Source organism: Mus pahari, chromosome 3, assembly GCF_900095145.1.
Source record: "Mus pahari chromosome 3, PAHARI_EIJ_v1.1, whole genome shotgun sequence".
Taxonomy (NCBI): Eukaryota; Metazoa; Chordata; class Mammalia; order Rodentia; family Muridae; genus Mus; species Mus pahari.
The window spans coordinates 61,470,084-61,484,309 of NC_034592.1; the positions used below are offsets into that span (position 1 = coordinate 61,470,084).

At 41.3% G+C, this 14,226-nt stretch overlaps 1 long non-coding RNA gene across 1 annotated transcript; it reads right to left on the reverse strand.

The window, feature by feature from the left end:
- Positions 1–202: 202 nt before the first annotated feature.
- On the reverse strand, positions 203–8,271 carry LOC110317538. The gene is made up of 3 exons (XR_002380326.1): positions 8,243–8,271; positions 1,721–1,947; positions 203–858 (listed from the first exon to the last, which is right to left on the reverse strand). It is a non-coding gene; the product is annotated as an uncharacterized LOC110317538 (long non-coding RNA).
- Positions 8,272–14,226: the final 5,955 nt, after the last annotated feature.

The following is a 14,226-nucleotide window of genomic DNA, read 5'->3' on the forward strand; positions in this document are numbered from 1 at the left end:
GGAATAAGAAAAGGAATCAGTAGAGATTTCAGAGAATTAGGGGGGAAGTGGGCAGAGAGACAGGACCACACTGAAATATGGATGAAAACTCCATATGAAAATCTATTGCTTTGAAAAATATTTTTTAAAAAGTAATTTAATTTAAATTTCATTGAAAAACAGAAAATGAACAAATTATTGAATAAACTAATGGATAATGAATCATGATGAAAATTATTTTTAGTTTATCATATACCCACATGAGCATGACCTACTACAAGGTCCAGAGAAAGGGAGAGAAATCGTATGTACATGAAAGCCCAGTACAGAATTAAAGCCAAAAAACAATTAACTATAAAATGATAAGGACCTATGTTTAGGAGGGGGAAATACAAAAAAGAACTTTGAAAAACTTCAGGCAGGTCATTAAGTGATTTTAGCTTATTATTTCCAACTAAGAGCCAGGGCAAGTTTAAGTGGTCTGACTAAAGTCTTACACTCACTCATTCACTTGGAAAACAACCACTGCTAACCAGCTGCCTTTCTGGCCCCAGGGACCAAGGTTAAATTTCCGCATTTATTTCCCCCACATTTCTGACTGATCGAATAAAGCTCTGAACCCTGACAGCCTAGCTCATGTCAGCTACTGTCATAACCTTCATCCTTGATTACCAAAAATAGCCTGGCATTTAGTAGGAGAAAGTGGAATTTAAGGCTGAGCAGCATCAAAATGGTCCACCTGTGTATCTGCTGGAAACATTAAACAAGCAATTAAGTCCTTCATCTCCAGTCATTCCACACGGTTTGTCCAGGGGCGTCCGTTATCACCACAGGCTGTGTTGTTTTAAGAAACCTGAATTCAGCCAAGATAATGAAAATCTGTACAGACAGATGACGGACAGACAGACAGTCGGACAGGCCTGTATCCTGAGTCAAACCCTCTCTGAATTCAAATGTGAGCAGACTTTACATTTTATGACATTTTAACGCTGGTCTCCAGACTCTATCAATTACCTGTCACCCTAAAAATCTATGTCAAGATGAGCCTTCCCTCATGTGCTGCCTAATTTTATGTCAACTTGATACAAGCTAGAGCCATTTGAGAGGAGGAAATCCCTCAGCTGAGAAAATGTTCCCACCAGATTGGCCTGTGGGCAAGCCTGCAGTACATTTTCTTGGTTCTAGTAATGAGGGAGGGCAACCCCTTGTGGGCAGTGACATCCCTGGGCTGGTGATTCTGTATTCTAAGCGGACAGACAGAGCAAGCCATGAAGAGCCAGCCAGTAAGCTTTGTTCCTCCATGGCTTCTTCTCTAGTTCCTGTCTCCCCATTGGTTCTTCATTTCTTTCAGTGATGAACTATTACCTGAAATAAGCCCTTTCCTCCCCTAGATTATTTATGGCCATAGTGTTTTATCACAACGCCACAAACCCTGACCAAAACACCCACAACACAATGCAGCCAATCTATCCCCAGGGAAAACATGGCTCATGGCCAATTCTTCCCTTCCTTCTGGGGTGCCTATGGTACTTCAAAAACGGCCATAGGTAGTCACTGCTCTGAAGTGAACCAATCAGACAGAGTCTGTACTTTTGCTGGCCAACTAAAGGATGCTTTTGACCATCTATTTGACAAGCTTTCCTAAGCAGGAGCCCACCCTTGTCTGAATTATCATCCAGTCATCTCACCCCTCCCCACTACCACCAACTCCCCACACACACACACCCCATCCCACTCACACCTCCAAGTCCGAGCAACAGTGCTGCATATTCAGGGGGTTCCTGCAGTTTCTGCCTCTCCCAGCCTTTATCTTTTAAGGCCTGTATTAGTTACTTTCCTCACTGTTCTGATGGATACGACTTAAGGGAGAAAGGATTTATTTTGGTTCTCAGTTCCAGAAGTTAGTTTGCTGTGCCAGGACCATCTCTGTGGTCGGTGGCTGGAGTGTGTCAAGCCAGTTCCTCACATCTGAGAAGATCAGGAAGCACAAATACAACTGGACATCGGCACAGGCTAAATGCCTTCCTCTAATGACAGAATTCAATCAGCTATGCCTCTAGTCCCAACATTTCCAACAACTCAAAAAGTTCCTCTTGCTGGGACCATGTGTTCAAAAGCAAGGGCCTACAGGGAACAACATTTCACATTCAAGTCATATCATTCATTCACAGTGCTGCTCACCAACTTGAAATACTCTGACATGGGTTTGGATTCTGACTGCATCCTTTTAGCTTCTGGGGCTTCAGTGTCTTCCTTGAGTAAATGACAATAAGAGCACGTCCAGGTCAAGGATGTCTGAAGAGTTAAATGAATTAGTATATATGAACGCCCACAGTAGAAGCCTGGGGGTGGCTTTCTGCAGCAATCCCCAGACTAGAACCCTTCTTCTAAATTCTCAGAGACATCTGCATGCCCTACTTCCTGCCAGAGGTGGAGGCAGGCTTCTTTGGCACCTCCCCATGCTCACACATGGGACAATGTTTGACACATAACTGGACAGAATGGGGAAAAGTGGAGGTTGGCCTCCACGGCCCATAAGTGGCGTTGCTTGGTGGAGTTTAAATATCCTGCTGAGTTTACAGATTCACCAGGCATTCGAATTGAACCTCTGAACTTCAATGAGTGTGTGAACACCAGGTCGCTGCACAATGATCTGAGTCTGCTCTTTGTATTGCAGTCAGTTGGGAACAAACGTAGAGCCCCGGAAAGACTGGTGTTTAAATAGTGTCCTCTTCACTTCACTTTCTCACGCTCCCTGCTCCCAGCTATGAAGCAGTTGTTAAAGCCAGACCGAAGGGATGTTTGCAATGCAACCTTCCCAAGGTCATTAGGATACAAAGTGAAACAGAGAGTTAAAGGGTTAATGAAGAGTCAGCACCACTTTATGACTGCTCCCTTCAACTCGTGTTCATTCCCAAACAATGGCTCCACAACCTTGTAAGAATGAAAACTGCAAGCCTGCACCTTCCAAGAAATAAGCAAGGGTGACGGACTGGTTTTTCTAGGCCATTTCCACTATAAAACCTGCTATTGTTCTCAAGCAAAAGCAACTAGAGGAAGTCCTCCCAGAAGTTTCCGATGCCTCTCCAGCATCTCTTGCTGGCCAGCAGCCCCTTGCCTCTGCTAAATGTGTTCTGCTAAATCAAGGACCTCTGCTCCATAAAACTTCTCTTACATTCTAACCAGTCTTAACCAACTTCACCTAGACTTAGAAGCACACAGGCAGAAGCTACCAGAAGCTCCACCCACCGGTGCATAGGGCAGCAGCTGAATGCTCAGGTACCCCAACTTGACCCCCATACCCCCTAGAGTGGTCCTTCCTCAGTTGCAGAAACCTAGAGACTGTTCACAAGAAGATGACCTGCCTCCTTGGATATGTCTCCTGCTCCTCACCTGATGAATGGATATAACAACACCCCAAGAGGTTGAAAAGCAACCAAAGAGAATATTCTCACACACCCTCTTCATCCTCAGACATGCTCACTCTGGGTAGGAACTGGGGCACCTGATCCCAGTGAGGACTCAGACTCTGAAGGTCCCAGATCCTAGGAGGTAGGCGCTGCTTGCCGAGATTCTCGAGACATTTAGATGCGACTCTTCTTTCTTTTCCAGGAAAATTCCCCAAAATGGGGAGGCAATACCTCCTTGCCGAATTCTAGAAAATCCTCTCCGTAACACATTACACTTCCCCAGACACATTTAGAAAGTGCCACTCGTTTAATTGCCTGAAAAATCCAAACCAGAGTAGCTGGAGCTTGGACCTCTATTTGTTGGCTGTCTACAGATTTACAATGTAGCACCATGTGGATCTTCAGAGCCAAAGTGTTAGACCCCCAAAAGTACAATGGGCAAAGAAAGCAGGAAATGCTTCAGAGTCCCCAGAAGGCATCAACCCCAATTACATTCCTACACATGTGTGCAGCACTTAAGCTGCTCATTAAGATTTGGGAAATTCTTCTGGTAAATGTCTTCATATCCAATTTAGGCTTCTTTCCCCTTCGACCTACCACCCTGGTTTCATAGACAGGCTACGATAATGAGCTATATAAACGTAACTCCTTAAACGAAGAATGTCATCACTTCAGAATACAAGAGAGCTGTGCTTGTTGCATGTATGTCTCCAAACCACACTTGCTGTCTGTTAGAGTTTGTAGCAACTTTTAAATCTGTCATCACGGCATGAATTTCATATTAAACCCCTTCCCCGGTGCTTGAGCCAGGAAGTAAGAGGGGAACAGGCTGTGTCATTTATGGGCAGGCTGGTACCGGGTCAAGTGTGACATCATGCTCTGCTGGACCATAATGAGGTGAGAAGGCAAGCTTGCAACAACGTGGCACTTTGTCTTGTGGGGGGGCTATATTTCAGCTTATGATAAAGCAGAGACCAGGAACATGAACTATGGATTTTAAACAGTCAAAAGCAAGGGAAGAGCAAAGGGTGTGGGGAAGGAAAGGTATTTAAGAAGTTAGCAAAAATAATAATAATAAATATACATATGAAAGTATTAAAAGCCAAAGTGTCAGAATAGGCTGCAAGTAGGACAGTCCCCTGGATCACATATATTCAACTAAAATATTAACACTTCAACCACCTTATCTCCTTGTTGTAGTTAATACTTAAGCAGACAGGGGAAACTAGACTCAAAATGAATATGTGCATGTGTGTGTGTTTCTTTAAAAAAAAAAAAAAAAGATTCTGTTTTCAATATTCTGGAGTTCTTCTCTTGACCAAATGTTCCCTTCCAAAATAGCAGAAATGTAACCTAACAGAGCATGCCTCCTCAGTCTCCTCTTGCGTATCCATAGAGCTACCTAGATAGACACTCGAATTCATGAATAGCCCACAGAGTACAAGATAAATACATGTGGCAAAGAAGACAAGGCAGAAGACGTTCAATATCCATTTTTTCCTAAAACTATTTAAAGTTGTGTTTATATCTGCGGATGAGAGCTGCCCTCGGCCTCTGTCAGAAAAGCTTCTCTTTGCAGTCAGTGAGTGACAGTGCAGAAATTCATGACTGGCCAAAGCTCTCACAATAAGCAGTTACTGAGTGCTTGGCTTTGAATGGGACAACTGTATCTATCGGGAATATCCCACCAGGCTCAGGAATAATTGTAGAAGAGAGGGAAGAAAGAATGTAAGAGCCAGGTTGGACACAGTTTAAGAAACACCACCTTCTGGATGTCACGTGACAACTGCTCCTATGATGTCATGGTAATGGTGGTTACTGGCATAAGACTGGGTCTGTCAACCCTGCATCATGGATAGGGCAAGGATTCAGGAATCCTCCTCCCCGTGAGAAGCTATTGATAGTCAATGCCTTCTGAAGGGTGAGGGAAGTCATTTTCTTCAGTGGTGTAGCCAATTGTTGAGTTACCTCTACTCCAGCAAATAACCGTCAACCCATGCCCATGTGTGCGACTCTAAGCAAACCCAGCAGGCCAGACCTAAACAAAACAAGAGCACTCCCATGCAAGCAGCATGGCAGCTCCAGCTTTCCGAACTATGGAAAGAAGAGGGAAGCAATGTCTTTTGAAGTATACATCCTTCCAGTCAAAATAAAATTTTGGTTATAATGATAAATAATCCCTATACTTTTCTGTAATTATTACACTTAAGGTAGGCCTTGTGTTCAGGAGATAGTCTATGATAAATAACCAACAATGTGACAAGACATAATAGACTCAGAACAGGGACCCACAGTAACCCAGAAGAAGCCATTAAATTCACTCAACACTATTCTAACAACTGCTAAGAGAATGCCTCCCTCAACGTTGCTGTTCTTCCTACTGTAGATATCACAAAAGGCTTGAAGCATTCCTGTAGGTTCTAAGGCCTCACTTACATGAGGAAAGCGCAAAGCTTCACATCACTAAGTCCCATTGGTTCACTGAAGGAGTTTTCTCTTCAAATCGTTTTAAATAGTTCTACTTCATTTAAGTGAGAAATTCATTCTAAGAGAAAACATTGCATTGTAAAGCTAAAAGTCTGCAATTGTTCTTTTGTTTTAATTTTCTCAGCTGTAATCAGACACACCCCAGAAGAACAAAGCTGGAGCCTTATCAATTCTTCTTGCCTTTTCTGAAATATTGGCTTCTTCTCACCAGTAATAGACCAATATTAATTGGTTTCATGCTTTTTTTTTCTAATTATGTGCCTATTAGAAGCTCTGCCCATCTCCATGGTGACTTCATCAGCTGTAAATTAACCCCTGGTTAGCTGCTTGCCATCTCCTAAGGATGCTGTTCAAACTGCTCAGATGCTTAGTCATGACGACAGAGAAGGTCATTTTCTTTTCTCTACCAGCAGAACAATTAAACCCCTTGATTCTTTAAGTAATTGGAGTAATAAGTAGCTAAGAGTATGATTTCATAGAATTGGGGGTTGGGCATTTTGGTCTCAACTGTACCATACCCATTTGTGTTTCCTTTGATAATGAAGTAGTTTACTCCCTCTGAACCTTAGCTTATACTCCAAGAAAAATGTATAGAGAAACTTCCCTGAAGGTCAAAAATTGGCACACCAAGTGCCTAATACAAATGAGGTGCATAGTGAATGCCTAAAAAGCTAACTGTTGGCAAAAATAAATGAATAAATAAATAAATAATTCTTATGTAAGAATAAAAACAATAACAAATATCAAATGTGATAAACATGTGTCAAACTGGGTTGCTCTTGGTAGAAATTCGTGGGCAGCCATTATCCAAACCTTAGGCCTATCTCTGCTTAACTACCTTTTAAAGCTATATTTATTACCTGCAAGGGTAAAAACATTGGCAAAGAGGGGAAAAAAAAGAGAGAGAGAGAAGAACCAGGAAAACAAAATTCAAAGAAAGACGGCCAATCAGTCAGCAAAGCCCCCACCCTCTGCGTCTACAATCAGCACCAGCTGTAGTCCAATTAAACTTAATCTAGTCACATGCTCATGTGCTCCTCAGAAATTAGAGGAAATCAATTCAAATGCTAATGAGAAAGTCCATAATTTATTATCTGCTGAGGAATGCATGTTACATTAATTTTAACTGTAAACAATTATTTTTATTGCAAGATTAATTACCCTATCTTATACAACTTCCTTTTTTCATATTCTTTTAAGGAATTAGTTTTCAGTTGCTGTTTTGGGGCTGTGTCACAGTCCTTTAGCTTGAGAAAAGTATAATTAATTTAGGGATGCTGCAAATGTTGTTTTCTATTCTTCTGCCAAACGAAAGTGGGATAAATGGCTGGGTCAAGCCTGAAGAAAAATGGCCACAGCTCAGGCCAGGATGAAAGACACTTAAACTCAAAACAAAAGGGAGGGCAGCCACACAGAATTTTAAAAAGTGGGCTTGTCTTGGTCAGTTCTGATCGGTGTGCCCCAAAGGCTCCCTCAGGCAACTCCAGTCTTAGAATTATTCCTAAGTCTTTCGAAGCCAATGAGGACTTCACAATTGTCACACTGAGCAACTCGAAAAGAAACAGTTGTGCTGTCAGAATTCTGCACCCTTGACAAAGACGCTCTCACCCTGACTTCATTTCCAAGGTGAATGAAGGTTTAATAGGGCAGCTTGTGGGAAATCATTCTTAAGCCAATCACTCTCAACATGGAGAACAGGATTCTAGACAGCAGGGAGCGCACATAGGGTTGATTCTTTCTCGGTGATTACCAGGATGGTTCTTGTGCTGTGTAAAATTCAGAGGTTCATTTTCTTTATGGGCACAAGTAGACTAACCATTTTAAAGGTAAATATTTGTGAAATAGCAAATCCATTTGTTTACTTCATTTGGGGCTTTCTTAATTTAAACTTCCAGTGACGGCAACTGCAAGCCATCGATTAAAATTAAATTAGTTTAAATTAAATCAATAAGCCTAGTGGTTGATTTCAATGGGAATTTGGTTAGAAAATGGATAAGAGAATTGAGCCCAGGGAAGATTCAACTGCTAATTACTTATAAAAGTTTAGCCTTAAAGGGTAATAAGCATTTGACCCAGGAGTGGGAACAGAGGAAGAGATGCTAGCTGTAGCAAACTCTGAGCCATAGCCTCAGCAATAAGCATAGCCATTACTTCAGGTCAAGGGAATCAAACTCTCATTGTCCCAACACATCCCAGTGTGACCATTTCTTATTACTAAGGTCTGAAAGGCCATTTGAGAATGTGAATCAACCAGCTGGACTGGAGTAGAGCAGGTGACAAAGAATTTTCCCAAAAGTGACAACCTCCCAGCATACCACACTGTCTATCCAAACTGAAAGCAAAGAACGCCCGCTTGATACACATACCTTTGTGATTTCCTTTGCGTATTCTAGTGAGCCCCTACCAGGAGACCACGTGCTACTTATCAGAACCACACAAGATTAGCTACCTGGAAGTGGTTGGAAGGGACAGGCTATGGTGATAGAGGTTACACCTGGTTTTGATTTGATTGTCAGATGTCCTAGGGTGGACTTGTAAGACTTACCCCCATTTCTACTCCAAACCCACAGGAAGCGTTGCTGATTTATTTTAGCAAAGAGTTCCACGCTCTTGATTTCTACTCCAATTTGTCTACTTAATAAAATAAGATGTCATCTGCCAAATTACATTGTAGGAATTATTTCAACAACCCAAAGCCATTCAACTCCACTTGAAAAGTTGCCACAAAGCCCAGATCTATCACAATTGCATTAGAATTACTCACCCCTAGAAACCATTCCTGGTTCCCAACCAACTGGTGGGCACTACACAGGTGGAACACTCTTTGATTTAACACACTAGGCTCTACCACCCTTTGAATCATCCAGTAACTAAATTCAAGTTACTTTCATTTTGTTTTGTTTTGTTTGCCAAATACCAAAAACAAAACAAAACCTACCATGAGCTAAACTTATGACCATTTCAGTTTCTCAAACTATAAACTTCAAAGTTCACCTCAACAGAAATACTTGGGAAAGGGCCACCACTAATTTCAGCATTTCAAATAATAGAAATTTGCATTCTGTTAAAGCTATCTGATATGTGGAGCTCAGGATATCCATGCAAACAATAAGCTACACATCTGTAAGAGGAGTGTGTCTTGCCCTAGTGTTTTCTATAGCAGGAACTGGCAACACATTCATATAACCAACCCTGATCAATTGCACATGTACTTCACAGATCTCAAACCAACGAAGTAGAAAAGAAACTACTTTGGGCAGAGTCTATAGATCATAAATGTGATGAATGGGTCCCATCTGTAAGTGCTTATACATTCTATATATAAAGGTAGTGCTCCAGTGTACTGTCCTAAATCTCTTATGTCAGATACACATATAATGTTTTGCAGAGCATTTCCTTCTATCATGTTAATATGTTCTGGAATAAACATGATTCAGGAGAAGCAGAGAGATGCTATATCAAACCACCTCCTAAGCTTTTCTTTATTGAGAAACAGGAAGTCCCAAATATCTAAACAGAAAAGGACTGTCTCTTATGATTTCTCAAAGAGAAACTCACTCTTGAAGGAGATAGACGTTTGGATCTGGATCAAGGAAGCAACCTGACCTCTTCTACTCCTTTGAAAAGGGAAGACTGAGGCCATCCAAGTGTTCCCACACAGCTGTGCTTCAGCTGATGTACACAGACCATCACTTTCCTGCCCCAGCACAAATTCTGCCAACCTCTCTGGCTTTGGAGGGACCTCTGAGCTTCTACCTCTGCTTCTGTTCCACGTGCATCATGACTTTAAACAAAGCCACACAGAATCAATGGACAGAATCAGAACATCCCAGAACCTGAGCAAAAAAAGATTATTTCTAATTAACTCTAAGGAAATGTATCTTGCTTAAAATGTGACCAAAGATAACAAAGGAGAATGCAGTTAGTCCACTGGGACTCCATATTGTCACAGATCATTTTTTGCAGGTATCTCATTTATACTCATCACTACCCCACAATTTTTATTGTTAGACTATTAATACATCTAATTTGTAACTTTAGCATATCCTCCATAAGCATCCTTAATATAATTGGTTACTTTGTATTTTAGATATTTTATTTTATGCATTAAAAACATTTTTTCTAAACAAGTACTTATTAGAACATCATCAGACTTTCAAACATGTCACATAAAATAGGCACACATGTACAAACAAACACAATGGGGAATGGCGGGAAGAAAGAAAGTGGGGGAGAATATTAGATATAGAATCCCAACTTTAGTATGATTCTGGAATCCATCTCTAAAAATTGATTTTATCTGGTCCCACTAAATATCAAGTTCTATTCTTGCCAGTCTATTTGTCCTGCTTCAGTCTCTCTAGAAACATGGGCCACTCTCTATCCCTTCCTGAGGCCTCTCATCTGCTCATTGCTCTACTCATGCTGTAAGTACCAAGTGCTATGTGTCAAGTACCATGTGATGTAATGGGAGATGCCATACATGACGAAAGACAAAAGGTTGTGTTCTAATAGAGATTTCCTTCGGGGGGGGGGTGTGGGTGGAGTAACATAGGACTGATCTAGGATGAGAATGGCTTGATATCTAATAGGCAGGCAGACAGACAAATGATCAGTAGGCAGGTAAAATAGTTAAGTGAAGGAAGGTGGAAGGTTACATAGAATACTGGAATCAGTTGCTGTCATGGAAAGTGACTGGAGGTCACAGTTAAATTCTGATAGTCAGGTCAGAAACGCTGACCATTGAACATTCAAGGAGAAAATCTGAGTGTCTATGTGACTAAGGACTAACAGGGCAGTTGGGACACAGTCAATATGATCAGAATGGTTAGAAAGGGTATTTTTATGATGGGCTTCCTAAATCTGTGTGAGAACTTTGGATTAAAAACAAAAGTTCTGGGTAGCCATCCAAGTGTTTTAAGTTAAAAAAAAAAAAAAGAGTTTTAAGTAGGAGATTATCATGATCTGATTTACAATTTTTAAGATTGTTTTGACTGGTGTACGTTGATGAATAGGCTGTAAAATCGCCAGAGTAAAAGGTTAGTGAGTCAGGAGACAATGGCAGCCTGGAATAGGGTGGTGGCCACGAGGACGAAGAGACTGTGATGAACTGGAATATTTATCAAACTGGGTCACAGCAGGAGACAGACTATATGGTAAAATCAATATAATCTGAGTTTTTAAAAAGGCAATTTGTAAATGTGATGGCTGACTGTAAAGAACCCTCCAAGGGTTGCGCAGTAGCCTAAGGCTGTTGCTTCTGCACCCCAAGGGATTGGGAAGCCACACCACACAAGTAGTTGAGGCTACTCCAAAAGAAGAGCTGTTCATCTGCAGGAGCACCAGATAGCCCTGCGATGTGCTAGGCATTTTGCCAGCCTCGGACACACCTCTTCCATTTCTTCAAATGCCCAGAAGGCCCCCTCCATTGGCCAAAGGGCACAGGCATACACCACCATACTCCTGGCACCATTAGTTCAGTTCTAGTCCCTTCTCTTTGGCCCTCTCAAATACCCCCTTACTAATGCCAGCCTGATCAAATCCAATTACCTGCTTTTTAATAGTGTTTATCTGGAGCAATTTAATGTCTCAGGGACAGTAAACAGATGGCTCCCCTATGAGCTGATCTGCACTGTCATTGCAGTGCCTTAGAACCTTGGCAAATGTGCAGATGTGTCTGCAGCATATTCATCTCAATGCCACAGACAGGACCTGCTAATGTGTACATCGACACATGCTAACAGACACTGCTGTATAAACACCACAGGCAGATCTCCTTTGGAGAGATAAACTGAGCCTCTGTGTTAGCTGATGAAAATAAAATACAGAATATCAAGTAAAAATGACTTTAATTCTGAAAGAAAATACAAACTGCTTCTTGCTTATCACCTGCTATATCTTGCCTGTCCCGTACAGTAGCAGGAACAGCTTTTCAGCTCTGCCATCAACATGTGATAAATCTCCCCTCTGGGGCAGTGTATCTCTGTATTTATCCAGAGGAACAATTTGACTCTTGTCTACATGTTTAAGAGGTGGCGGTGGGGAGTTAGGATAGAAAGGGAAGAGGAGAAGAAAGGTAGCATGCTGAAAAGCTTAAAAAAAAAATCAATCTTGAGTCTTTGATGATTTAGCCAGCCACAAAAGCCCAGAAATGTATGAGAAAGCATTGATTGATTTTTAACTCCGTAATTCTTCCCTCCCTATCTATTATCCTGTATGGATCATATTAGCCATCATTATGACTAAGACAAGATAGTACCCTGACATCTGTCTGACATGATATAACTGTAAATGGAATCAGCTTATACACAAAGGCTTTTACCTGGTTATTAATAGTGCTCTCGGTGGGTGATGGACTGGGCTGATATTAAAACCTCCATGGGCTGCATCAAGCCATCACAATTTGATTTCAGTCCAAGAAGTAGCTCCTCGAGACACTGACAACTGCTCCAGCATCATTCCTGGATACTCACCCTTTTAAAGGGCCCATAAAACATTAGGGGTGGGCGACAGCTTGCTGGCACTGAGGACTCTAAGCCACTTCTCCTGGGCTGAGAGACACTGAGTATGTTCAAAATCCCTTGGTGACATTCACAGGCTTAGTCATCACCCATGTGAGTGCACAGTCAAGGAAGATTTAGGGCAGACAGCTTTGCAGGGGGCATTCACTGTGGTAGAGCACAGCTGAACACATAGCAGGATGTTGAGGTCACTTAGTGACTTTTGCTTTATCCACCTTCAATGAATCAATGAGAAATATTTAGATCTGCAGGGCACCGTTTACTTTCTCAGCTTTGTGAGGTATTTGATTACTGATTCTTGTGTAAGCAACCCAAACACAGGAAAGTAGACACAGTAGATCATTGGCCAATAGTTACAGAGACTGAAAAGCAGTCTCAGTTAGAAAATTCAAGTTTTCCATCTCCTATTCGATCAAATACTTTTTCTTCAGTCAGCAGATATTTACTAAGATATGTGTAAGTATATACACTTGTGTGTGTGTGTGTGTGTGTGTGTGTGTGTGTTTCTGTATGAACTTAAAATGTGGATGGCATACTTATCCTTTTACAGCTAACAACCATTGTTGACCTCAGAAAATGTTTAGGAGATGTATAGATTCTCTTCACCTTATAATGGGATTAAACCACAAACCAAAAATGCATTTAATAGATACAAATTTACACTGAAGATCACAGCCTAGCCTAGGCTCCCTTAAACATGCCCATAATTCTACTACACATTGAGGGAAGACCATTAAAGAAAAGCTTATTTTATATTTGTTATCTACTTATTTTTTCATGTGTGGTACATGTTTGTGTATGCACATGCACATGCATGTGGGCATATGTGCGTTAAGTGTATAGGGGCTAAAGGTGAATCTGGGTGCCTTTCGGGAAGACTACTCCCTGCTTTATTTACAGAAATAAAGTCTCAGAGCACAGAGATTACAGTCAATCTAGTCAGTCAGCTTGCTCCAGGGACCCTGATTCTGCCTCCTGAGTTTTGGGATCTAAACTTCAGACCTCACGTTTGCAAGGCAAGTGCTCTATCCCCTGAGTCATCTCGCTGGCCACAGGAAGCCAGTTTTACAATAAATTACTGGACATAGCATGCACTTTACCAGATGTGTCACAAGAACACAGACTTAGAAAGGCTCCATGAATACACTTTTAGACCACTGTAAACCTGAGACTGTAACATGCCTGTCACAGACCCCAGACTATGCTGGCATCTACAACAGCCACTGTGTAAATAAGGGGTTTGAGATGGGGCAGATGGGCAAGCAAGCAGGTAGAGGAGAGCTCTACCTTCTCCTTAAAAGCATTACCACTGGGCTGAAGAGATGTCTCTGTAGTAAAGAGCACTGATTGCCCTTCCAGAGGTGCTGAGTTCAATTCCCAGCAACTGCAAGGTGGTCCACAACCATCTATAATGGAATCCAATGCCCTCTTCTGGTGTGTCTGAGGACAACAGTGTACTCACATACAAATAAATAAATAAATAAATAAATAAATAAATAAATAAATAAATAAATAAATAAATAAAATCTTAAAAGAGGGGAAGGGGAGAACAAGATAAATTACAAATCAGTATTTATTTAAAAAAGAAAACATTACCACTTTCCTTTTGAAAACTCGAATATATCATATTTTCCCATCTACCATGAAGATGAATTGGCCAAATCCATATTTTGAGCTGCTCAATTCAGGGACCAGTTGTGAGAATTAAATGAGGTTTTGAACAGACAGAACCTGGAGCCTGACACACAAAAAATTATAATAAATGTGACTTCTGAGAAGATGTTAGTGATGATGTATTCTGTTGCCCATTATATCTACTTCCACACTCA